This window comes from Thunnus thynnus, chromosome 7 (assembly GCF_963924715.1).
Source record: "Thunnus thynnus chromosome 7, fThuThy2.1, whole genome shotgun sequence".
Lineage (NCBI taxonomy): Eukaryota > Metazoa > Chordata > Actinopteri > Scombriformes > Scombridae > Thunnus > Thunnus thynnus.
This window is the reverse complement of record NC_089523.1, coordinates 11,208,901-11,233,722: the sequence shown is the minus strand read 5'-3', so window position 1 is coordinate 11,233,722 and position 24,822 is coordinate 11,208,901. Positions and strand designations below refer to the sequence as shown.

General features: G+C 37.5%; 1 protein-coding gene across 2 annotated transcripts in view; it reads right to left on the bottom strand.

Annotated features, from left to right (window-relative positions):
- gramd1bb (GRAM domain containing 1Bb) overlaps window positions 1–14,899 on the bottom strand; it is a 107,988-nt gene extending 93,089 nt beyond the window's left edge. The window contains exon 1 of one of the 2 annotated variants that reach the window (XM_067594277.1): window positions 14,551–14,899. The gene's annotated coding sequence lies outside the window, so the exon portion shown is untranslated. The remainder of the gene's footprint in view (window positions 1–14,550) is intronic. The other variant, XM_067594286.1, reaches the window with a different exon arrangement.
- Between the last annotated feature and the right edge of the window lie 9,923 nt (window positions 14,900–24,822).

Genomic DNA, 24,822 nt, shown 5'->3' with positions numbered 1-24,822 from the left:
CTTGCTAACACTGTACATGGTGAAACTGCAATTTTCCCATTCAACATACACAAATGTCAGTGATTTAAATATGTGGAAAACAATTTTTTTTTGTTGCTATTTTTAAAATCAGCATGTGACTAACTTCATATGTTCCTGCTGCTGGAGTACATACACAGAGTACACTCAAAAACATATGCAAATTGTTTCACTAATGAGGCTCCAAAACATAGTCAATTAAGCATTCAAACAAAGCAAGGACAAATTCTAATTCATCATGTCCTATTCTGGTGGCAGAAGCAATGAGAACACAGCTAAAGAAATAAGCTTAGTGTTGCCTAAAAAACTGATCCTCATCTCTTTCCATAGTTTCATTCCTCTACACAGTGCAATGCAGATCATAAATCCCTAAGATTATGGCAAAATGACGTTTGGGCGTTATGGCCTGCCACTATTATGGATGAACCAGCTGCGACTCACAGGGTAACAAAGTGAATTATAGAACTTTGTTTTTCCTATTCTGTGATAAAGCATCGAGTCCTCATGCTGGTTTGATGTTGAGTCTAATTCCCACATGCAACTTCACTATACTGCCACCGGAGCACAAACAGGTAACTTTAATAGGAGAAGTAAGCATATAAAGCTTTATACCTACATGTACAGTACATAGCTTGGGTCAAAGCAGTAACATGGATCACAGCAGGGAGCAAGGCTTCATATTGTTTGATCAAGCTCACAGCCAACAACTCAAATTGTTGTCTGTCTGTGGATGTCAGCTCTTCAGTCTCTTTTGAAAAGCTTTTGGTGACAAGCTTCCAGTCCTTTTCAGTGGATGAGTGTTTCTTTTTCATTCTTTCTTTTTGTTAAAGGATAACAAATAGTGTGCAGTTGAGTCTGCAGGCAGGGACAGTCTGTTGTCTCCACAACACTCTGAAATTATTCTTTGATAAAGTGTGATGAAGTCATCGGAGTGGAACTCACGCTCCCAGAGATGTGAGACTGCTCAATATGTCACTGTAGCCATGTCTACATGCATTGTGCACCTCAAGCACATGGCTTTACATTTACTGTAACTTATCTTGACTCACGGATAAGTTTTTATAAGCAGATTCTGATCATAAATAATCTTGCATACATACATTTAAAAAAGCTAAATGTGTGAAACAGAACATACCAGAAAAAACCCAGCAGATATCAGAATATAAATGAGTTCATGACCATCACTTTGGACAATAGAAGTATTGAAGATGTTGATTTGCTTTTGTATTACACAATTTTTAACAACTTCTACCATTTAGCAAAAGCCAGGCTGACAGAGGAAAGTGATGATTTGCATCTTCAACAGATTATAGATTTGATTTATTAGACTCATTCACTTTCAGAAATCAATAAGAAGTCAACCCAAACTATTGTGATTGAAAAGAATCAAGGAAACGGTAATGAAGAGAAACCTGACAGTGTCTGAGAAGCCAGGGCTCTTACTGCTATCAGAGAGATAGATTTTTAATTGTTGGGGACCAGAGGCTGAGTCAGTGTCTGTACAGTATGGTGCCCATGGATGCTGCTTCAGCACAGATAATGAGCCTCGAATTTTTCAAGTATGTCTACCCTGCAGAGCTTTCCCAGTCTTGAAATGATGAGGACAAACTCTGGGACTGACAGGTCAGAACTGCTCTGACTGACGTACAGTATGAACTTTGTTACTGTTTGCTTATTACATGGACTGTAAATGGCTGACAAAGCATCAGCAATATCTTTATGATGGCCATTTGCAGCCCCTTTAACTTCATAAACATGGTTGCTATAGATTTCACAGAGGAAATTAATAATAAAGCAAAAATACTGTACGAAAAAAATATTTTACACATGTATGTGGAGTCATATTTTGAATTAAATCAAGAAAACAAGTAAGAAAAGGAAATTTAAAGAGGACAATAAAATCAGACAGGGATGATGAAAACAAATTTCAATAATGACCTGTTAAATATGCTTTAAGTGATTATCTGGAACATGTGATTATGCAAACCTAAGCTTTTTAGATGTGGTGTTGCAAAGCTAAGTGGTTAAACAGGAAGTCCCTGGAGCAGCAGGCTCTCAAAATTAATTCATAAAATCTGTACTGTAAATTGACAACCAGTAGGCTATACAGTAATTGGAGGACATTCTGTGCTAAACAACCGTCTTCTACATTGCTATTTCATATTAGTATTATTGCAAAAGAAGGATAAAATCTAAGCAAATAACCCTAACTTAGTTAAGGCTTAACTCTGCTGAAATTACATTTCACATAATTAGATGATGCTTAACTTTCTCTGTAGCAACACATTGAAAGGTCAACGCTTCAGGGAGAAGGTTATGTACAGATATAGATAACTGCATGCTTTTATAATTGAGGTGAAACGAGAGAAAAATATGTGATTATGCAAAGGACTGGCAATTTTCACACTTTTCACAACTTCTATTTGAAGATGTTCTGGCTGTGCTGTCAGTGGCATTGCCACCATGCTTTCATTTTAGGGAATCAAAGGAAGTTGTCATGAATATCTTGTTCAACCTATGAATCACTACCATTTATTAAAAGCACATAGCCTATATCATGTCATGAGACTGCACAGTATGACCGCTATATACAAGGCTGAATACTAGACAAAAGTTCAGTGTGTCAAGTAGTTTGTGATAATTTCATTAATTGCAATTATTTTCAGTAATACTGTATGCACCACTAAATAATGTTATAAAATGAAACAACAGACAACATCTGCATTATTACCTAATATTGAGACCTCATTTAGATTGTGAGTTAAAAAAAATACTTATATTGTGCTTACATGGTGCATTATTCTAAATAGATTTGTGCCAAATACATACACAGTGCACATAGAAAGGGAGGTCAATAGGGGCCCATTTTTGCCCCAGGTCCCCTAGTAGATTAATCTGGCCCTGTCTATACAGTACAACAGTAGCAAGAGCAGATGATATACAATTAAAATGCTGTTATATTAGGCTGTTACCTTCTAGCATTTAGCACAAACATTTACATTAGGTGCTGAAAACTTGAAATCTATAATGAAGTTAGTGTGACATTGAATTTGATAATGTCTATTGTTTTGCATGTTGTACCACACATTATGGGGGAAACAAGCATGCAAAAGTTAACTTGCTATTTCAGTTGAAGGCTTGACATCTGTCAAGACACTGTCATTTATAAACAAGCGCATGCTATCTACCTTGATGTTTCAGTGTAAAAAAGCAGCAACGTGTGATTAAGCAGCTGCTGTCAGGAGTGAATAGCCATCTAGAAACAGCCACAAGTAGATAATTAGTGCTGAAAAAATTGGAACCTTTCCAGCTACAGCTGAGGAAAATGTCGAAGATATTCAGCATCTCTCTAGGGACCTCAGCATGAGCTGCTCATTTGCAGTTAATGGGGAAAGGTTTAGTTTTTGACAGTAATGGATATCTTCAATTTTGCTCAGTTTTCCCTGAATCAATATGCTGTTCTATTATTTTACAATGCAGCCCTAATTTGTTAAGTTGAACAACTCTCTGACTACTCTAACTACTCTTACCACTTATATGCTACAATGAGATATTGATTTATATAACAAAAACACACAGGACGTCAATACTTTGCAAACTATCCTTTCCATAACAGCACTGTACACATGGAGTACCCTGAGATACAGCATGAAAAATATGTGAATATGAGTCAACAGGTGTCACAGTCAAGGAAACCAGGAATTCATGCAATTTATTTCTCAAAAGATACTTCATATCTTATATAAGATATTAAAGTAAGTTACAAAACTCACTTCATATCTTATTCATAAACCCTTTTGGTGTATCATCTACAAGCCAGAACCTGTTCATATAATAAAATTCATTTTGTCTCAGTTACCTGCTGAGTGTTCATTGAGATCTACTGTAATCTCTGCATCATCAATTGCTGATGCAATTTGGCAGAATAGACAATGCAGAGAAATGAGAAGAATAGTACAGTGAAAAAAAGGTAAATAGTGAATTTGGAAAATTAATGTGAGCTACTTTTTTGAAAATTGACCACTGGACTACAAAGATCTTATTAATGATTAATAATTTAGCCACAAACATTTTGATATAGTAAATGTGCTCTTGATTAGAGAGTGTGTCTGAGGTGATGACAAATGCATCTGTGATAGAAACCACATCTACAGTGATGTACATGTATGCTACAAGTCAGAAAAACAGAATAAAATGGCTCAATTTCAGCTGTTTCAGACAATGATTATCTAAGCTATAGAATTACTTTGTCCACTAGTGGGGCGATAGAGCAATATGTTTAAAAGTTGGTCTCCATTTTGTAGTCAGATGCCTCTCTGATGGTATTACATTATAGATAAAAATCTGGACGTCTAAAGTGCAAAAACCTTTGCACAGTACTGTGCATATTCATCGCATTTGTCAGACTTCAAGGATACGAAAAATGTTTTTGGGTGAGAAACAATGAACGTTATAATAACCAGTAAGTGATGTCATATAAACTTTTTGCTATAGCTGGCATAAGATGATATGCTGAATTTAAAATTTGACTGCATCTACCCTACACACATCTACACACTGCATCTACATCTCTAATAAGATATTTCTGAAGGGGACGCCAACAATTACCTTGACAAAAAAAAGATGTACGGACTGTCAGAACAACAGGCAGATCATCAATTAATTGACAAAACAAAGGCATTTTTCAGCCATACTTAGGATCAGCACCATTTAACATGGCTGCTGTCCATGTAAATCTGTCATCATGGTCCTGTGTTCGCTCTACTGTATTGTTCTAGCTGGAACAAAGAAATGAATCAGTCTGACAGCGACTGCTAAACAAGAGCAAAACTTGTTGCTAAACAAGTTCTAATAAAAGCTGCCTGGATATCTGTAAATACCTGTTAATCAATGTATAAAAAGTGGAATGACACAATATAAATACTGACAGTCATGCCAGTTTAGTGACACTCCACTAAAAATATGTTTTAAAAAGAAAAAAAATTACACCAATTTCAGTGTGTCATCCCTCTGACCTGTCATGCAGCAGAAAAAAAGACATACATTTGAATCTAGATCCATATGACTCAGATTCATTCTGTGTGACTAACATGATGATCTGTTTGAAGAGGTCACAGATCGTTCAAATAAAAAAAAGAAAAGAGGAATTCTCCCTGAATCTGGAGGGAGAGTCATTTTCCTTACAGTACTTCCCAGTGAGAATGAAAGTGGGAGATCCATCCACTCAATTCATCTGGCAGTTTTCACATTTCACAAACTTATAATAACGGACTGTTTCATTAATTTAATTTGTCCGTGCAAATCAATCGGCACAATAAATAGAATAAAAATGAAATGGCTGTTTCCTTTTGATCTCTAAGGGTAACAGACATGGTTTTCTTAACTAAATTTGATCAGATATTCAGAATGTGAAAACCATAGCAAACCAAAATATGCCAACAGCTCGAGACTTTTAATAGTTTAAAGTTACTTTATATTGGATGACACAGGTCATTCAAGATGCAGCAACAACAGCGATCAAACTTTTTTTGCACTTTTTTGCACTCTTTGTCTATTTTTTTGTCTCTGATGTTCCATTTTTCTTTTGCTTCCACTAGTATTTGATGTTATGTGTAGCTTGCAATTTGAAGACAATCCTGCAAATTTTATTCCCGCCTTATTCCCTTTGCAAGCTGGCAGATATCAAACACATAACACTACTGCATCAGCATTTTATTGTACTTAAAACCATGATAAGTGGTGAACATTAGAGGTTATTGTCTATCTTTTTTGTTTCTTCAAACACATTAATTTGGAAACTGAAATAAAACCCTAATCAAATATGCAAATTTCTGGTGACACAATGTTTTATATCGACTTGTAAATGATTGATTATTGTTTCCAAGAACACAGAAAACCATTAGTAAGCCAAGGCATCAAGAACACTCCTGCGGGGGTTTCAAATTTCCACAGCTGACCATTTTGCTGAGACTGTAAGAAAAAAGTAAAATGTAAAAAATGACTACTACTAGCTGAATGATTCTCTGTTTCAGTGCACTGTTATGTGTATCAAAGAGCCAGAAAGCTGCATGCACAAGCTTGGTCCCATTAAAAAAATGTTTAAAATGGTTGGAGACAATTCTTTTACTCCGTTTCTGTTGTAGCTGAGATATGAGGTGTAGGAGCTTTGGACACATTCATTATGTTACCTCAGCAGCCAAGTGTACCAGAGTTGGATGTTTTTAATGAACATGACATCGCTCCATGTAGCTCACCATTCCGGGGCCAATTTCATTAAATTTGTTATATGTGTCAGCCTGCTTGAGCTGCCTTGGTGTCTGTTAGACTTGGCTGTCTTGCAGGTAGCTGGTGGGCAGGGATGTGCTCCGTTGCACTGCAAAAGCTCTTCTAAGTCTCATTCTCACAGCATATTCTTCAGACATCCCAGTGCTTTTTGCAGTTTGGTTTATTTTTGTGTCTCTGTCTTTATTTACCAAAAGCTCACCCATGTGATATTGTGTTGAGATTTGCAACACAATATTATTTGCTCTTGCTTTTTTGAAAATGGCATGATGCACCTCAAAATGGGTCACTTGACAGTCATGGGTACATTAAAAACTGATATAGTTGAAAAATTCAGTAAAAACGCATAATAACGCACAGAGTCTCACGGTTTTATGGAGCTCTGTTTACTGCAATAGGTTTGTGATGACCCCTGTCATTTTGGGGTTTACTGCTTATGCACCTGTCTGTTCTGCTCCACAGGTAGCTCATTGGCTTGTTACTCCAACTGGAGACACTTTGCTCTGGTGTTCCGAGGTGATAAAGCTTGGCTGCAGCTAGCAGGCTCTGTCACTCTCTTCTGACTGCTTGCGGCTGCTGCTGCTGTCTGCTCTCTGCTCTCCCCTCTAGTTTTGGTTCAGATTTAATTATGTTGCTTTAGTTATTTACTTTGTTTTTATGCACATGACAACATCTACACCCACACACACACACACTCCATTCATGAATCACGCACCTCACACTGACCCCACTGACATCCACATCCCATGTTGTAAGTATTTAGTTAACTTGTTAATTTGTTTAAATATCCTTTGATAAACTATCTCCCGCTCATTGTGGCCGCTTGAGCCAGGTCATGACAGGCTAATATATGAAGCTTGGCTCTTTGAGGTGGACAAGAATGATGGATTAACTGAAACACTGTAACGACTGTAAATAAATCAATCAATTACTCAACATTGACTAATAAATTTTGCACAACCCACTGAAACGGCCAAACTGTTATTATTATTGGTATGGCGAGGCAAAACAAAATTTACTTTTTGGTTAGTTTGGTGAGCACATGACACTGGATTGTAAAATGAAGAAGCAGCAGGAAATACAGGAAACACAACCTGAGGGTCATCAAAGATCAGCTGAGACATAGAAGACAATGAAAGATTTTTTTTAACCACATGAAACAAAAAGAAGCAGAAAGCAGGAGACAGGCCGGTCGAACAGGACAAAGAAAAAAATGGTTCCAGCAGTAATTGGAAAGGTTGCTGTCAGTGGTATTCCTGAGAGGTTTGATACCATGCAGCACTAAAGAGGTGAGAAATGTAGTGCAGACAGTCAGGCCCTCACACAGGAATCTAGGCACACTGGCCTCCTGTGGTGATATTTAAATACTTAAAGCGTAAGGCTGGCGATTTTCTATATTTTTATCATTGCCAACAAATCTCAGAGCCAAACCAACAATGAACTCTTCTACTTACAATATATCTTATTCTACTGTCCTGTAGACCTCTGTTGTTCTCCAAAAACTATTAAAAACAGCCACAATCCTCACTCCTGAGAGAAACACTCTTATTGCTGCCATTACACTGGAGCAGTTTCTAAATAAACAACTGAGGCGAAGGAACATGTCACCCAGTGTGACGGTGTGGCTCATTGACGTGTTTTTAATAGTTTTTGGAGACAACAACGAAGGCACAGAGGAATATGATATATCAGGCTTTGGACACACACATAATACTTGTAAGTAGGATGAGTTCATTGTTGGTTTGGCTCTGCACATGAGATTTGTTAACAATAAGAAAAACATAGAAAATCTCCAGCTTTATCCCTTTAAGGATAGGTTCACAATTTTTCAAGTCTGTCTTAAAACAACAATCTGGTGCCCATATGAGCACTGACAGAGGTCTTCCTCGCTGTAATCATTCCTACTGTTCATTCTGGCTATTAAAAGATCCACAGTGTGTCCACAGTCATTTTGTGCAAAAATGCATTTAAAATTTTATCTGAAGCTTATACGAGGCTTCAGCAATCTGAATTAGTCATATCAAGTGGATATCTGCCACATTTACAGTCTTTTTAGCATCAAATTCCCTCTTTGTGTTTCCTCGGACAGTGTTTCCCTGTTGAGCTGCGGTGGAAGACTTTGGCACCAAAAAGACTGTGAATACATTTTTGCTATGGATTTTGGGCCCCATCACTGTTGTCACATCACATGTTGTAAGTGCATTATGAAGGGATCATCTAATGGCTAGTATGAACAGGAGGAATGATTACAGAAATCTAGTTCAATGTTCATTTGGGCACCTGACTGTTGTTTTAAGACAGATTTGGAAAACTGTGAACCAGTCTTTCTGTTCAGAACAAATATGTTCAATAGGTAACTCTGTGCATGTGTTATATTCCATTTATCACACCCCAAGTGTTGAACAAAGCCAACCTACTGACACAATGATGTCAGTGACACACAAATTCCAGCATTCAAGTTCTGCCTGCAAAAAAGGGTGTCAGACATTAACCTCTATCCTGCTGAAGAGGCCCTTCTAAACATACAACTGAGAAGAGAAGAGGTGACTTACTTGTGGTAGGAAAAGGCTAAAAATAGAGAATACTGTGTTGAAAAAAAATATTGTACACAGGTGCGTCAAGTCTGCAAACTGCCTTTGAAATCTGAAATATTTGAGATATATTTGTGGGTTTCTTGTGACTGATTACTGTTTTAGGACACCTTTTTTTTCACTTTTTCAAATTTCCTTTTCAACATAATTCTACTGTTAGTTTAAAGGCAAAAAGGAAAGGATTAAACCAACAAAATTGACCCCTTCCTCCTCTCACTCCTCCTCCACCTCCGCATCCCTGCTTTCATCATCTGGCACTAAAATTGGTCACTTTCAAACAGATGCTGTGTATCACCAAGCCTGCCATTAATTATGTTGATTCTACTGTAAATTCAGGGCTGTACAGAGGAGATCCTCAAAAACTGTCCAAGCATCTAATTCTTGCCTTCAGCATGCCAAATATTTTCTCCGCCAGCACTGACAAGCTGGGTTTATTGGCCCTACTGTACCCAAGGTTCCTACACGTTTTCCATTTCAAAATTCCATACTTTTCCGTACTGTGGAAAAGCACTAATGTGTGGATTAACCACTAGGATGAGACGCCAAGTCTCCAAAGGTTATCTGTAGAGTGGAAGCGAGTTTAATTTTCTGTTATGGCTAACTCTGACACACACAAAAGGCAGAAAAGCAGTCATTTGTGAAACATGACTCTACTATTTGTAATCTAAATGTACACAATACATGCAAATAACAGCTTTTGGAAACATCCGTGGTTTGTGGTAAGCAGTAATACAAAAACTGTCTTCTCTTATATAAGATTCATAATGGCAGCTGCTAATTATAGATTGTGCTGTGCCCACCCCCTGGTTGTTGTTTTTGTCTCATCTTCTCTCTTGTGTGACATGTACTGTAGGAAGCTAGTTTTGCTTGCTAGTTGCTTGTTAATTTCCCAGTGGTAAAGTAAGCGGTTTCCCTGAATTCGCTAAATGATCATTGGATGTTATAATTTCTCTTCTCCTAGATGGAAAACCAGGAATACAGAGCAACAGAACTGAACTAATATGTTAAACAAGATCCAGAACGCTGATAACTAAACACAAATAACTCAATATAATGGTGGGAGATGTAAACAGGAGGAACAAATATGTGGACCTATTCATTTTCTGTTTGCCATCTAACCCCGTTAATGGCTTTCTGTCAGAACCTTTTGTCCTATACATTCCAAAAACCTTGTTTTCTTCCATATTTTTCTCGTTCGGTAATAAAGTAAGAGAATGTTTTTAATAGAAGATGTAAAAAAATACTTAGAACTCTATAATAAGTGTTAAGGAATCTTCTGTCTTCACTAACTATCTCCAGAGATTAAGCTGAAAGCCGTAACATCCTTGAGTTGCTTTCTATTCTACTTATTTAACTTCTCTACACTGTCAGAACAACAACTACTGCTGTTAAGTCTCTGTCAGATGCTTCAAAATGGAGAATGAAGACCAACACAAGCCTGTGTTATTTTTAATGTCAACATAGTAGTAATGTCTTACACATAATGCAGATGTGGTGTAATATTAAAACAACTTTTTTTTAAACTAAAATCAAGTTTCATCCATCAAATAGTCAAGTGGAACACTGAAATAAAAACTATCAACTTGCCATATGTGACAAATCCTAGAACAGACACAGTACATTTCTAAATTACAATGCAAATCAGTAAGTCACGACCCATTGTGTAGAAAGACTTGGCACTAATTAAATAGTGAACTAAATAAAACTCAGCATGTTGCCCCACAACTAGAGTCAATCTGGCTTATGGTAACACCTGTTAATACCACTCAAACATGCCAACTATGTTAACCCTCCCAGCGTTTGATTTTTATTAGGGGGTGAGCAGGTGATTAGTGGAGGAATGCTAATAAAGATCGTTTATTAGCACAGGGATTACAAGCAATACAATTTCAACACAGCCTCTTAAGCACTGGATTTTATTACATTTATACGACAGTATGGAACTTTATGTGAAGGAAAAGCTTTAGAGCTAAGCCCACATACCACAGCATGTAACCACAGTCTGACCTAACAGAAATAATACAGAGAAGTGTCACACTGGAAGCAAAAAGAAGAAAATACATGCTCTCCAGATGGCGATTGTGTCACCAGATAATGATAATGCAGCTGCTCACTGGAAGGTGGTGAGGGAAGAAGGCTATAAATGATAACAATAATTTAGAGGCAGGAATAACAACGTGGCTATCAGCATCAAATAACCTCTATGAAGTGAAGTACAAGAGAGACTGAGAGTCAAACTCAGACTCACATGGTAACTACTGTAGAATCCATAAATAATGTTACGAAAAGATAATGTGCAGAGACGAATAACTCTTCTTCTCAACATCAACATTGCAATTACTCAACAGCTTATTAACTTACAGAAATGTGCAAGAAGTTAAATAAGTCATGTATTGCTGTATAAAGGGGCAAGAGGGAGGTCGTAGTTATATGAAATCCAAAATGTGAAATAAAAATGTGAAAGGAATTTAAAAAATAAGGCAGAACCTGTCAGTTTGTTACTCCGGAGAAACAGAAATACAGTATTGAAATGCTAAAAATAAGGAAATCATTGCAAAAAGACAATGAAAACCTGATCTTTCTGTGTATCACAGTCATCTCTAGAGGCTTCTAGTTTGTGTAACAAATAATACTCCAAAGGTCATACTCTAATTGTAAACTATGTCTGCAAACCTCTGCCCCCTGACTTCATACAGTACACTCACAATCTTACAAATCTGTCAGTTTGGCTGAAATTGGTTAAAGCACACTGAAAATCATCTGCTTTGTCACTTTGTCTGACTGGGAGACAGGAAGTCACAGCATCCTTAATCTAAAGCTAATGTTGTGAGTTCCAGTATGGGCAGTCGAGAGCAGGAGAGTGACCCTGGGAATGCAGTGGGAAGTAAACTGACATCAATCTTCATATTGAGCAGGGTCAATGAACACTAAAAATAAACACATTAAACTGACAGTGACAAAACACCACAGTTTGAACCTCGCACCTGCAGACACCTCTTTACAAATGGGTAGCTACAGTACATACTGATAAGACTAACTAAAGATTTTTTGATCCACTATATTGTATAGTATAATATGCTGTGTAAAATGATGGAGAGAAGATAACCACAATGCTGTCAGGAACTCATATACAAAGAAACTATGCCTGACCGCGGTTAAAAAATATAAGCACAATATTATAAGATTAATTATTAAAATACTACACTGTCCTGAAGGTTTTGTAAACTGGATAAAACTGTTAACCTCAGAGCAGTCTTATATCTGATGTGACTGAATAGGTCTGACATCTGCTTTGCTATGTCTGCTAAATATTTAATTAGCTTCTGGTTTAGTATTTCTAGTGCACATGCATGCCGAGGGTCTAAGATGCTTCTATTATTATCTGATATAAATCAGTAATATGGAAAAACAGGTTTATAATCAAGCAGTTTGTGTTCATGCAAATAATTGTTTTTTGCCTTACTATGCAACCTTTTATGCAAGCTTTTAGAGGACAAAGACATATTAAAATTCAGTTCAGAGATGTGTTAGAGTCATATCGCCAAAACTGAACACATACGAAGAGTAGACACAATAGAAACATTGAGGAACTATAACTTATAAACTTATAAACTTTTCATTGACAACACTGTTAGTGTTTCATCTGTGTTTAGCACGCAGCATGTTGTCATGAATCTTGAGACTTTGTCATTTGAAATCATTCTGATGTAGTTTTATCTTTGATTTGACCTTTGCTGAATCACTGGTGCTTTGAAAACGCACATATCAAAAGGATGAGTTTTTTAAATAGCAGTTTAACACTGTCTGGTGGCATTCAAGCTAATATATTTCACCTCTGCAGTGTTTATTATAATTTTGTTACTTCAGAGTCCTCTTTCCCTCGAGACAAACTGGTTTTACATTCATACTGTAGATCCCATTTGTAATTTGCATTTCCACTTTATGCATTTAGTTGACACTCTTTAGGAATGGTAGTGAGTGTGTAGGGAGGGAATCATTATCCTGCACAAGGACACTATGACACACCCACAGTTGTTGATGGACACTTGTGAACTTTTGTTAAATCTCATGGCACTATAGTGACACAGTTGATGTGATCATTTAATACATAATCTAATGAATTCTTGGAGATTTCAGTAACATAATCAGAAATATCAAACTGTTTTTCCAGTGTAGTAACAAACCTTAAAATACACACACAGTAAACATGTCCTTTGTATCAAAAAGTCAGATAAGAGTAAAATGATTTTCTTCAATCCAGTGTTTGCTGCTACAAGCCCAGGCTACTCATGTTATTGTGTCACATAGTTGTCGTATTTCACCTATTAAGTACAATCAATGTTCTATTCTGAGGATCGCTCTGAACATCAACCTCATGCTGACGCTGAGAACAGGATTTAGAGGACAGGAGACAGTGGTGCGTGTATGTGTGTGTGTTAGTGTGAGTGAGAGTGAGTGTGATACTGTGTGATACAGAAGGCGTCGAGAGGGAAGGTGAGTGAATTATTACGCAGAAGGCAAGCTCAGACACTCAGCTATTGTTTCTGATGCAAACTTCCCTACATTCAAAAATCTAAGATTCTCACTAGATATTGCTGAGACTTCCATCTATTTTTCTGAGGAAATTAAACAATACATTTCCAACAGTGTCGGCTGTTTGGGAGAAGCTAGCACATTGTGTTGAGAGCATGGATCTTAAAAGAAAGGCTGGCAAATGTCCAACAAGTCATCTGATGTTAATCCTGAGTTACAAACAGACCAAAAAGTAGAGCAAAATCAAAATACCTGAGCCTATATGTATATGTTTATGAGTATGTAACTATTTATTTGTCATTTTATGATCTAGATATGTGTATGTAAATACAACAATACACTTGTTATCTCAGTATGTCTGTTATCTCAGTTATGACATTTTGTGTTTAAGCTTAAACAAAGTGCTTTACATAATTATCAGGTACGAGTGCAGACTCTAAACTACCTTTTTTTTTTACAATAAGATCCACATAGATCCCAAAATCTCTAAGCATCACACCGCAAATGCTACACCTGCAACACTCCACATGACTTACAACTCCACTCCAGGGACACTGCTTATTATTACCAGCACACCACCTGCTTCTGTTGCAACTTGTGCCACCATGATTGATTTGTAACTCAGCTCCAGCCAATGGAAGCATGGAGAAGAGCCATATCGGTTTTATTTACGAAGGTTGGTTGGCAAAAAAAAAAAAAAAAAAAAAAAGTGCAGGTGTGTGCAGCAGGGTGCTGCCCTTCAGCTTGTGGAACTCAGGTTACCCTACAGCATATGAAGGTCAGTCATGGTACAGCACTATCATAAGAGGAGAAATCACTACTGATAAAACACACTTAGTAAACAGTTCCACCAACTGAGCTGTGTTAAATAACTCCACTCTGACTAGGTGCTGATGAGGTGGTGCTTGAGCTACAATACTTCTAGACTCACCCTGTCCACTGTCACATCCCTCTCGGCCCTGCCCCGTGAACTAATATCTCAGACATACTTTCGCACACATTGAGCTGTCATATTCATTTTGCACATTCATTCAAGCACATTCAAGGCAAACAGTGCAGCGGAATGCATGTATGGGCACGTAGCTTCTTTTGTTAAAAGCTGTGGAAAGGAACTGACATACGTTACCTCAGTGAGTGGAACGAGGACTGGTTATTGGGTGAGAGTCAAAGATCATTCTGCCAGTACCATCTGTCAAGCAGGTTGGGTACAAAGGAAGTAAGAGCAAGTCTCCCTCTCCCTCCTTTCTGTGTGCCGCTCTCTTGCTTTACAACAAAGTCCTGTGTTACATTAGAGGACGGAGCCGTACTCCAAGAACAGGGGAATCCTCCGTCAGACAGAAACGAATCTGAAGCCAGTTTAAATCCCCCGTGAGAAGATGGAAGGATGCACCTCCCTTTTCCTGGGGAACCGCGACTTGCTCCTGCACTATCTACCACTGCACAAAGAGCCCCCCTCTCAGTGTGTTTCTTCTGTCTCCTTCTCTGTGCTCTTTCTCTCTCCTTTCTGATCCTGCTCCACTTGTACACTCGCTTGCTCACTCACGCTGGCATGCATTCTTATCCACTGAGGCTCAGGCACCCACAGACACACACACACACACACACACACACACACTGTAGTATACACAAACACAAGCATACCGGTATGCAAATAACGCAGACACACATACACACACACTGTACTGTACACAAACACAAACATACCGGTATGTAAATAACACAGAATGTGTGGTCAGCTTCTTCACAGTCCGTTTTTCCAGAATCTATTTGGTTACTTCCTGCTGTTACAGTGTTACAGTGGAACATGTGTTTTTGCGTTAATATTCCTGTTATCAAACATGTTCTCAAACATACCAAACTGTGAGATTCAGAAAATGTAAGCTCTTTTGACAAATATTCCCATTTTTGCCTGTGCAATTATACTGGATTATATCCATATCTTTCTTAGTGGATGACAACAAATTACTCACACATTCAACCAGAAGCAATGTGTGTAGAGGGATTCAGACAGAATGGAGGATGCCTTAGTGGATATCATGAATAAAATGAATCTTTCAGAATGAGTATGATTTCACTGGCTAATCGTATTTCCCCCATGATCACGTAAAAAAAAAAGCGGGCTATAATGTATGTGTATGTGCCCGTGTGCATGAAGATACCGTACACGCGATTGGATGCTCTCTAGAGATGTTCTATTTTGAGCCTTCGGTCGTAATGCACAACAGAAGAAAGAGGACAGCAAGGCGCTCTTATGAGAATCTCCCCTAAAACTACACCACCCACCCACCCCTCACTCATCCACCCCCCTCCTTCCCTACATCGCCCCTTCCTCCCCATCTCTCTCCCCATGCTGAAAATCTCTATGCTTTAAGGGGATAACAGCAGGAGGCAGCGAGGGACAGAGTTGTCTAAGGGATAAAAATAGTGTTGCAGTGACCTGAGCTATTAGCAGGTGGTGGGGGAAGGTCCAGCAGCTAAAATACTGACGGGTAGTTATTACAGTAGGCTTTGTAAACTGAACTCAGACATTTATTTTTAAAACATGCCTTTTTTTAAAAATCAAATGACAGTCAGTAAATTGGTGTTTTCATGCATTTATATTAAGTTCTCACATGTACCGCTCTGTTGATTTGAATGATGCAGCCCTGCTGAGTGGAGATATGTCAGTAGGGATGCCAGCTGAGCCAATCGTCTTCCTGAGTGGAAGGATCGTCAGTCAAGTCCAAATGCAGTTATAGATTGTTATGGTAACTGGGTTTAATCTGAAACTAAAATCTCAAAAATATAACTCACAGCACTGCATAAAAATGAGTAATACAGAGCAAAATTTGATTTAAGTCTTGTTGCTGGTGGCACTTTTTTACTGATGCTTGATCAAAGAGTTTGTATTGGCAGATAAGGAAAGGTCAGCTGTGTTAAATAGTACATATCTGTTGATCTAAGGATATTAATATTTCACTACCTGTTTGATGTAATTGAGCGAATGTTTTCTCTGTGAAGGGCACATGTGTAATCTACAAAGGAACACACACACACACACACACGCACACACACAATTTGCATCTATCATTACATATACCTGCACACACGTCTCTGCATGAACAAACACACAATTAAACACATATCTGCCCTTTTCCAGTTAACCTTAGACTACATAGTGATAATCAGAAATAAAACTACCGTTCAATGAATAAACTAGATCAAATCCAACAATAAAGTGAGCCAGCACTGTCTACATGTAAGAATTAACATTTTGAAATATAAAATCAGCCTCAATCAAACAAGCTTTGAAATTCTTCCAAGAATTAAAAAAGCACAAAGATTTCTTTGTGATTAAAAAGTGAAGCATGGCAGCTCTAATCTGTAGATTAGCTCAAGGTTTAAAAAGTCCGTGCGGTCACCTGCCTACAAGCAGCTAGACACAAAAACTCACATTCATTCACTCACTTACACTAGTTTGTCTTTATCGAACGACCATTACAAAGCAGTTTTCAGTTGTTTTTGCAGAACAATGCAGTAGCTGAACATGGAAACTCCACAGGGAAAGACTAAGAAGTAAAATACCTTCTGTAGCTTTATTTTACAAAAAATAGAAAAATCAATCCATGTATCACTGGTTGAGATTAAATGTTGAATTATTTAACTCAGTTGCTCTTTATTCTGTTCCTTATGCTGGTAAAACTACAGTATGCAGTCTTTTTAAGAGTAGAAAAATACATTTTTCTCTTGTCTTGGTTGTTAACAAGTAAATTCATGTTATTAAAGTGTGTTGATGGCAGATTTCCCCACACAGTTAATGAGAGACAGGTTCAGGGAACAATAATGCCTGTTAACTAGCACTTACTGAAAATGTCTACTCTTACACGCTGCAGTCCCTTGTGTCATATTGTACGCTTCATTAAAATTAAACAGAAACACTGACCCAGCATCAAAACTGTTGTAGAGGTGTGGATAATGCGCTGCTGCCTTTTCATGAACACTTTTCTTTTTCAAAGGTAATAATTAATGGATGTTGCAAGTGTAATTAGGAATCAGTATTCATGTAACCTGTAAAACATGAGAGCAAATGTATATGTATATAATATAAGTATTTTGATGTTGTACACCTAAAACCGCTGAACTGACTGGCTTTAAGTACTACCAAGAAAAAATTACACAGTGTTTTAATATATTTCATTGTGCATAACAGATGTAATTGCTTTGTAGCTGCCTGCAACTACAGAACACACAGAGCAAATTAGTCTGTAGGGATTTGTGGGAATGTTCACTCTGTGTCTTGAATAAGATTTCATAGAGAAAGAATGAAAACTGGTCCTGCAGTAAACTGTATGCGTTTTGGAAAAAATCTTTGGAAAAAAGGCTTTAGGGAAGCATCAGGAACCTGATCTTATATGCAGCCATCCATGGAGTAAGAAGCTCCTTATTTGGAATGGTAATTGCAAAAAAAGTTAATCTTACAAGTTTGGAAAATGGATTCTGTACCTACGCTACGTATGATTTGTGGTTGAGGGAAATGTCAAACACATAACACCAGGAGAGACTGAGATTTTGTAATGATGAAATGATGTATTTGGGACCCTGTATGGAATTTTTTTCAGGGTAAGAACTTATGGGTTGTATCCAGTGTAAAGCACCTTGCTGTGTAAACTCCTTTTATACTATGTATATACCCTTTCATACTTTTTCAAGAAAAACGGTTTTATATTTAATTTATTTTATAACTGTTTAATTTATAACTTGTTGTAATTATTATGGATGTGTTGTGTTCGATTGTGTTTGTTTTTTAGGTTTTTTTTCCCCTCTATGTTCCCGCAAAAAAATAATGAACATATATTTGAAAAAAAAAAATCCGATAACATTGATTTCCCTTATTTCTACAAATACCTCACACATCTAAACATTTAAATAGTTACAAGTTTATTTTCTGTGGCAGTGTTCAAAAAGGGTTTTTAAGCAAAATTACATTACAGCAGGCCAGCTGTGAGGTCAGGCTGACAGGTGCATCTTCTCCTTATACAGGATCGCAAGTTGGCTGAGTATCTACAACATATCAATAGAAAAGGGCTCTTCTATTTTATATTCCCAGCACCTTCAAATAGGCTAAAAAACCTGTTACAGTACCATGCCAACCTGACCATGCAACAAATGTCAGTCTGACCCAGCCTTTCTAAAAAGCATCATATAAGAGATACACTCAATGTAATAAATATTATGAGCACATAAACATTTCGATTGTCTCAAAGCTTAAGAATTCTGCTCAAATTCATCTGTTTGATGAGACAAATGGAGCACTTTTCCATTCTAATTTTCTAAAATGTCAGTTTATAGTAGAAGTTACCCAAATTATAAGTCACTAAGCATAATTAGCATTAATGAAGTGCAGCTGATAAAAAGTAAAAGATCTCATGTGGAGTAAACACAAACCTAAACAAAGTTCTCAGTCCTAAGTACTGTATGTGCTAACCAGAGTAAACAGGATATAGAGAGGTTATTTTCACTTTTAATCAGTTACAGTTATTATGCCTCTGCTGAAGATTATGCAGCCTTCTTGTTTAATATTGGTAATAAATGGTGACATTTTCTGATTAATATATTTGGTATGAATACAAAAAAAAGGTCATTAGAGAAGATGAATTTGAAAATTACTTGCTGGCATATTTTGAGGCAGAACATCTGGTCAAGCACTGATCAGTAATTGATTCTTTATTAGAGCCACCCAGCTGGGACCATGGGTGCGCTAGTAGCAGTTGGTTCTTACTTGCATTTCCACTGTGTACTGCCTGCATCTTTTAGAAAAACTCAACACTGAAATAAGCGACACATAACTAACTACTTATAGTTGTAATGTACATTAGACCCAGGATTATGTCCCAGATATAAGCCAGTGTAATGGCAGTGAAGACTATAACAAGAATATACTGTAAATAAAATGGCCCAGAAATACATGCTACACTTTTAAGGCTCACTTTTTGTCTAGACTGTTAGAAGTTTTTTTTAAATACTTTTTTGAGAACTTATAACCATTATGTGTAGGATTTGAAAATGTTTGACTTAGGTCTACCCCTGTGGTGGACAGTTTTGTATACCACTACAAAACTGTCCTCCCAAGAAAAACAATGGCTTAAGTCAGCTGTTCAAAGCCTAAAATGATTTATCTTTGCTTGACCATTGATGACTGACTGAATTATGAGTCTTGTCTGTCTGGAGCAAAGGCAGAAGTAGCCTTGTTTCCGTATTCCCGTTTCCTACCAAGAGTTGGAACCAAACCTTAACCATAGTGGTGGCAGAAAATACTCACGTGAATCATTTATTTAATGATCATTTGTAAAGGTTTTGAAAGGCACTAACACATAATGTTACAACACTATACACAACATTTTCTTTTTTAATTTAAAGATTTTTTGTTGCCTTTATTGAACTGTAGAAGAAGAGGCAGACAAGAAACAATGGGAGAGAGATGGGTATGAAATGCAACAAAGGTCTGGCTAGAATCAAACCAGAGACATGTGGCATGCATAGTAACCATTCGGCTACCAGAGCACTCCGGTAAAACATTTCAGTGCAATAAAACTAACTCCTTTTTACCCATATGTAGCTTCATGATGCCAGAGCTCCCTTTTAAACAGGCTCTAATAATGACTAAAAGACAGATCACACTAATCAGGGTGATTGTTCCTTGAATCAAATCAGAAGCCATCTCATCTGTCATTCTGAGTGTCACTTGGTGGCCCTGAAATGAGAGACAGCAGCAGATATCCTACTGTAAGTTGATTAGTGCCTCAGAGATGAGCCCCTGCTGTAAGACTTCACTGTATTATATATTTAAAGCTGAATTAATGAATATTTTATAAACTAACATTACATCAAAATACAACAAACACACATCACTCATTTCTCTTACGTAGATTTTAAGCTTCTTTTAGTTCATTGTTTTGGTTTTACAGGGCCACACAGTTACTATACAGTTCAACTAACCGCTCTCATCACCCGTTTCCAGAAGCTAAAAAAGCTTTGATAAACCAGTTGTACACTAACTGCCCAGAAACAAACAACAAAGTTAGTGAAGAGCTGCTAAAGAAAGCTGAACATCTAGCAGCTATAGACACAGATATTTTTCTTCTAGCTAAATGAGAGCTTTTACATCAGTCAGAAGCCCAAAAAGCACAACTAGAAAAGGATGAATTTTATGACTCACTACTAAAGTAAATGTCTTGTTATACTTTTGCGGTCTACATAAATGAGCCACTATTTATCCTCCCTGATTTAATGGAGCCGAGTGATGAATACGACCTCTCTCTATTTTCAATTCCCTCAATTCAACAACAGCATAATTGAAAGGCTCAAGCACTGCAGATAGCGCTCAACATAACCTCTCTCTCCAAAGCAATGTAAGAGGGAAGCACCAGTAAGAGCATAATTACAGAAGAGAGGGGAGGAAGATTAAAGTCACAGCACATGAGAAGATATTGTTACATAGTGACACTTTATTCCACCCTCTCTTGTCCTTTGTAGGCAAGAATAAAAAACCCCAATATTACACATTTGAGGAGGATTAATCTGGAATTAGGCTTCACGTGGGAGAACACGCACGGGGGTCGCTCAGTGGCTGTTTCTTTTATACTTGTATGTAGTATCTTTACATTTGTTTTCATCTCTGTTCCATACCCACCACCCGAAAGGAAGTGAATCAACCAATCAGCTCGCTTGATGTGTGAGGTGCGACCCACGGTTTCCCTTAATACCCCTCTCTGTGTAGGTTTGCAAAGACATAAATCCAGCTTCAGTAAAACTGTTCTTTCTGCTGACTGTATGTGCTATAAAGATAAAATTATAAGCTTGATTTTGATGAGTCAGCTGAGTGGAGGTGCTGCACTGTATTCTATAACATGTACAGGTATAATCAGTAACAGAAGAGGCTAATTCCTCTTAGGGTGGATGAATGGTGTTTGATTACAGAGTAGCCATTACCAGGCTTAAGCACAGGAGCTAAATGATAGGTGTCCCAGGGTGTTGTTAGAGAGGAGGGTGAAGGAGAACGAGATGTGTGTGTGTTCATATGCTCTACTGATGTATTGCCTAATGAATAATTTAGATTGGTAGCTCAGCTGTGTGGTAAATGAAATTCTGTACAGATAACATTCCCATGTACTGTATCTACGTACGAGTACTGGTGGTTTGTACATGTCGTTGTGGCTTTTGGATAATAGCTTCTATTTTAAATGATTATGTAAGGCCGTTATGGGTCTGTGCCACTATGTCATTCAAACAACCACTCTTGACAAAACAATATCCATAAAATAAATGAACCGGCACTGCGGGAACCTAACTCTGGGACAGCTGCTTAATTAGAAAGAGAAATACAAGGCCTTAAGGCGCTGTACGGCCCTGGAAAAGAATAGAGAACATGATCACGTCTCAAAGTGAGAATACTGTAGATAGAGAAGCAAGAAAGTTGCAGTACTCCCTTGATTATGTGTATTAGTATGCATGTTATATATTGTGTCAGAGTGTAGGGGATGATCTGTTTAGAATACCATGATAATGCACCATTGTTTCATCTTAATCAACTCATTCTTTGGGAAAATGGTAAATCCTGCATTCATACAATGCCAATGGCTTTGTTTATTCACACACACAAGATGAATATAGCAATGAAATGCACCGCTGTGAGACAAAACAGCTGTATAGTCACCGTTTATTATAGCTGCTGTGTGATAAACAGACCTCTCTTTAATATTTGAATGCCCAGCAGTACACTCTCTTACTCACCAGCAGTGTGTGTGCAAACACATTCTGAACTGCAGGATTAGTTGCCAACTGCAGGAGTATTTTGAGTTCTACTTTTCTGGTATAATAGCCAGACAGCTGGAAGGGGAACGAGATATCAATATTTCATATGTTTTTCGCATGCATTGTTATCTTGTTTGATTCAGAAGAATGCAATGTATGACTTCAGAGCAAATGGGACAGACATTCTCATGAGCCTTTGCTGAAATTATGGTCTCATTAGCTGTGAAGATATTTACTTCTCCTTCTGAACTAAGCTGAAACTTGCAAATTGTTGGGCATGCATCTAAATATGATTCACTACCCTTAAAAAGGCATCCTTCATATGTTGTCCTTGATTTCCATTAATAATCCAAAACAAGGAAGCAGCAGACAGAGAGCACTCATAGTCTCTGACATGTGACCCGTGGGTGCTGTTAAAAAGCAACATTCATGCTCATTTCCCACACTCAGCTTAACCATGGGAGCCAGTCCTTGAAACAGTCTGTAGTGTGTGTATGTGAGTATGTCACCACAGTTGTGCTCCAGTGATGCACTGAAGATCAGAGATGTCAGAGATTTGTTTGGATCCCCATGAGAAGAAGAACCATTACTCTTTGGCCTGCAGCTGCAACATCATTTAACTTGTCTGACAGTCTTGGCAGACCCCTGACCTTATAACAAATTTCAGTGATAACCTGAAGGGTAACCTGGTCTGACTCTGTTCATTAATAACACAAAGCCTTCCATTTATCTTTGCATGGTTTTAACTTTCTGGATGCTGTTTTCCTGATAATAAATAATTTGCTAGTGGTTCTTAGCGAGGAAGAGTAATGCTATTGTGCCACCATCTGGACAAAAATCTACACCACACTGAATGATATGGTAACTACCAATGAATAGCTGGGAATTATATTAATTGGTAGAAGAGCTTTAATCATTTTACAAGGTTCAGTTTTAGTCGACTTGAGAGAGTAAAAAAACCCTCTTGATCATACAAATTGTATTAAAAATAATCTTCATGTCCTTAATCTCAAAGGATTTATTTTAACCATACATGCAAAACTAGTTGCTGAAACTTAATGTTGTATGTGGTGTTCTACTGTATGTTGCACAGAAATGCATATTCACACAGTATGTTACAGACATTAATGCTTGGTTCCTCAAGACAGACTGAGTATTATACTACTAGTAGTAGCAAGTAGTGTGAACAGATAGATTTTATTATGTGGATCTAGAAGAGAATTCTGGTTATTTACTGTATTTGTGTAGCTATTATGTGTTAATTACTGGGAATCCAGTATGCCAAAAAGATAACTGGCTTTATCTGAACATGAGTAGAAACTGAACATAATGGAGGACAGCAGAATACAGCAAGGGTGCACTGTTACATTAACAGAGTATAGAGTAAGTGTTGAGCAACTTCGTGCAAATGGTAGCTTTAAGAAATTAAATGAACTTTTAGGAACCTGTAGCACTTTAAATATGAGGTCAGTGTGTGTGTGTGTGTGTGTGTGTGTGTGTGTGTGTGTGTGTGTGTGTGTGAGGGGAAAATTCCATTAAAGCTTTAAGAGTTTTTACTTTGTGTGTATTGTTTCTGCAATAATTTCTTTTTTTTAAATACTTGTGCATACTTCCATTTCCACCTTGGGATAATAAAGACTCGACTTTATTTGGACAACCTTAGTGAAGATGAATAACAAGGCACATTAACACATTAGATTCTGTGGTGTATTACCTCTGGTAAATTGGCTTTGCATGTTGAATGCTTTTTTTATTGTCATGCAAGAGAAATAAATTAAACTAGCCTGAGGAAAAATGCATAGCATTACTTAAAAGAACAGACACATCTTTACAGCCATTAAGGTACTTGCTAACAGTGCAGGATTACATCTATTCAATATGCTCACTAATTAGACCTGATGCTAGTTTTTATTGGTCTATAATTAATCTGGCTCTTCAGTCAGAGGAAAGGAAATGACTTTGGAGGGCTTTACTGAGCCATGACCCTGGGGACTCACCCTGTTTTATCTTTGGCCTGCATGGGATGGAGATAGGAAGGTGGAGACTAAATCAATTTCCCTGCATTGACTCATTAGCTGGGGCCCTTGGGTTGGCCAGGCTCTGTGGTGATGCCCTTGGAGGAACAATCCAAGTCACTTGCAGTGTGGCCTGTGGAGTTGTAGGAAGTGAGAGGCTGTGAAACACATGGTAAATACACATGGTATTACAAATCACATTATTGACAGACATGATGCTTTGTACAGTATAAAACTAAAGCAATGGTGGCAATACACAAAACGGTACCACAATAAAATCTCAAAACACAAAAATTGACAAAAGTTTAACATTTTTTCATGAAACTATTTACTTCTATTTATTTCTTTACCATTTGTCATTAAGGGCTTCCAACCACCATTATTCAAGTATGCATCAGGATAAAAAAGGGTGAATATTGTATGAACAAATGTTTTCTAATGTTTTCAATCACTGCAAACCACTGTTTTGAGCACACATCAAATGAGGACATAAGAAAAAAATGTCCATCAACTGTTGAGGGGTTGAAGGTTGATTTAAATTATTACAGTATTATACTGTGTGTTTTAAATTAACAAATTGTATATTTTTCAGA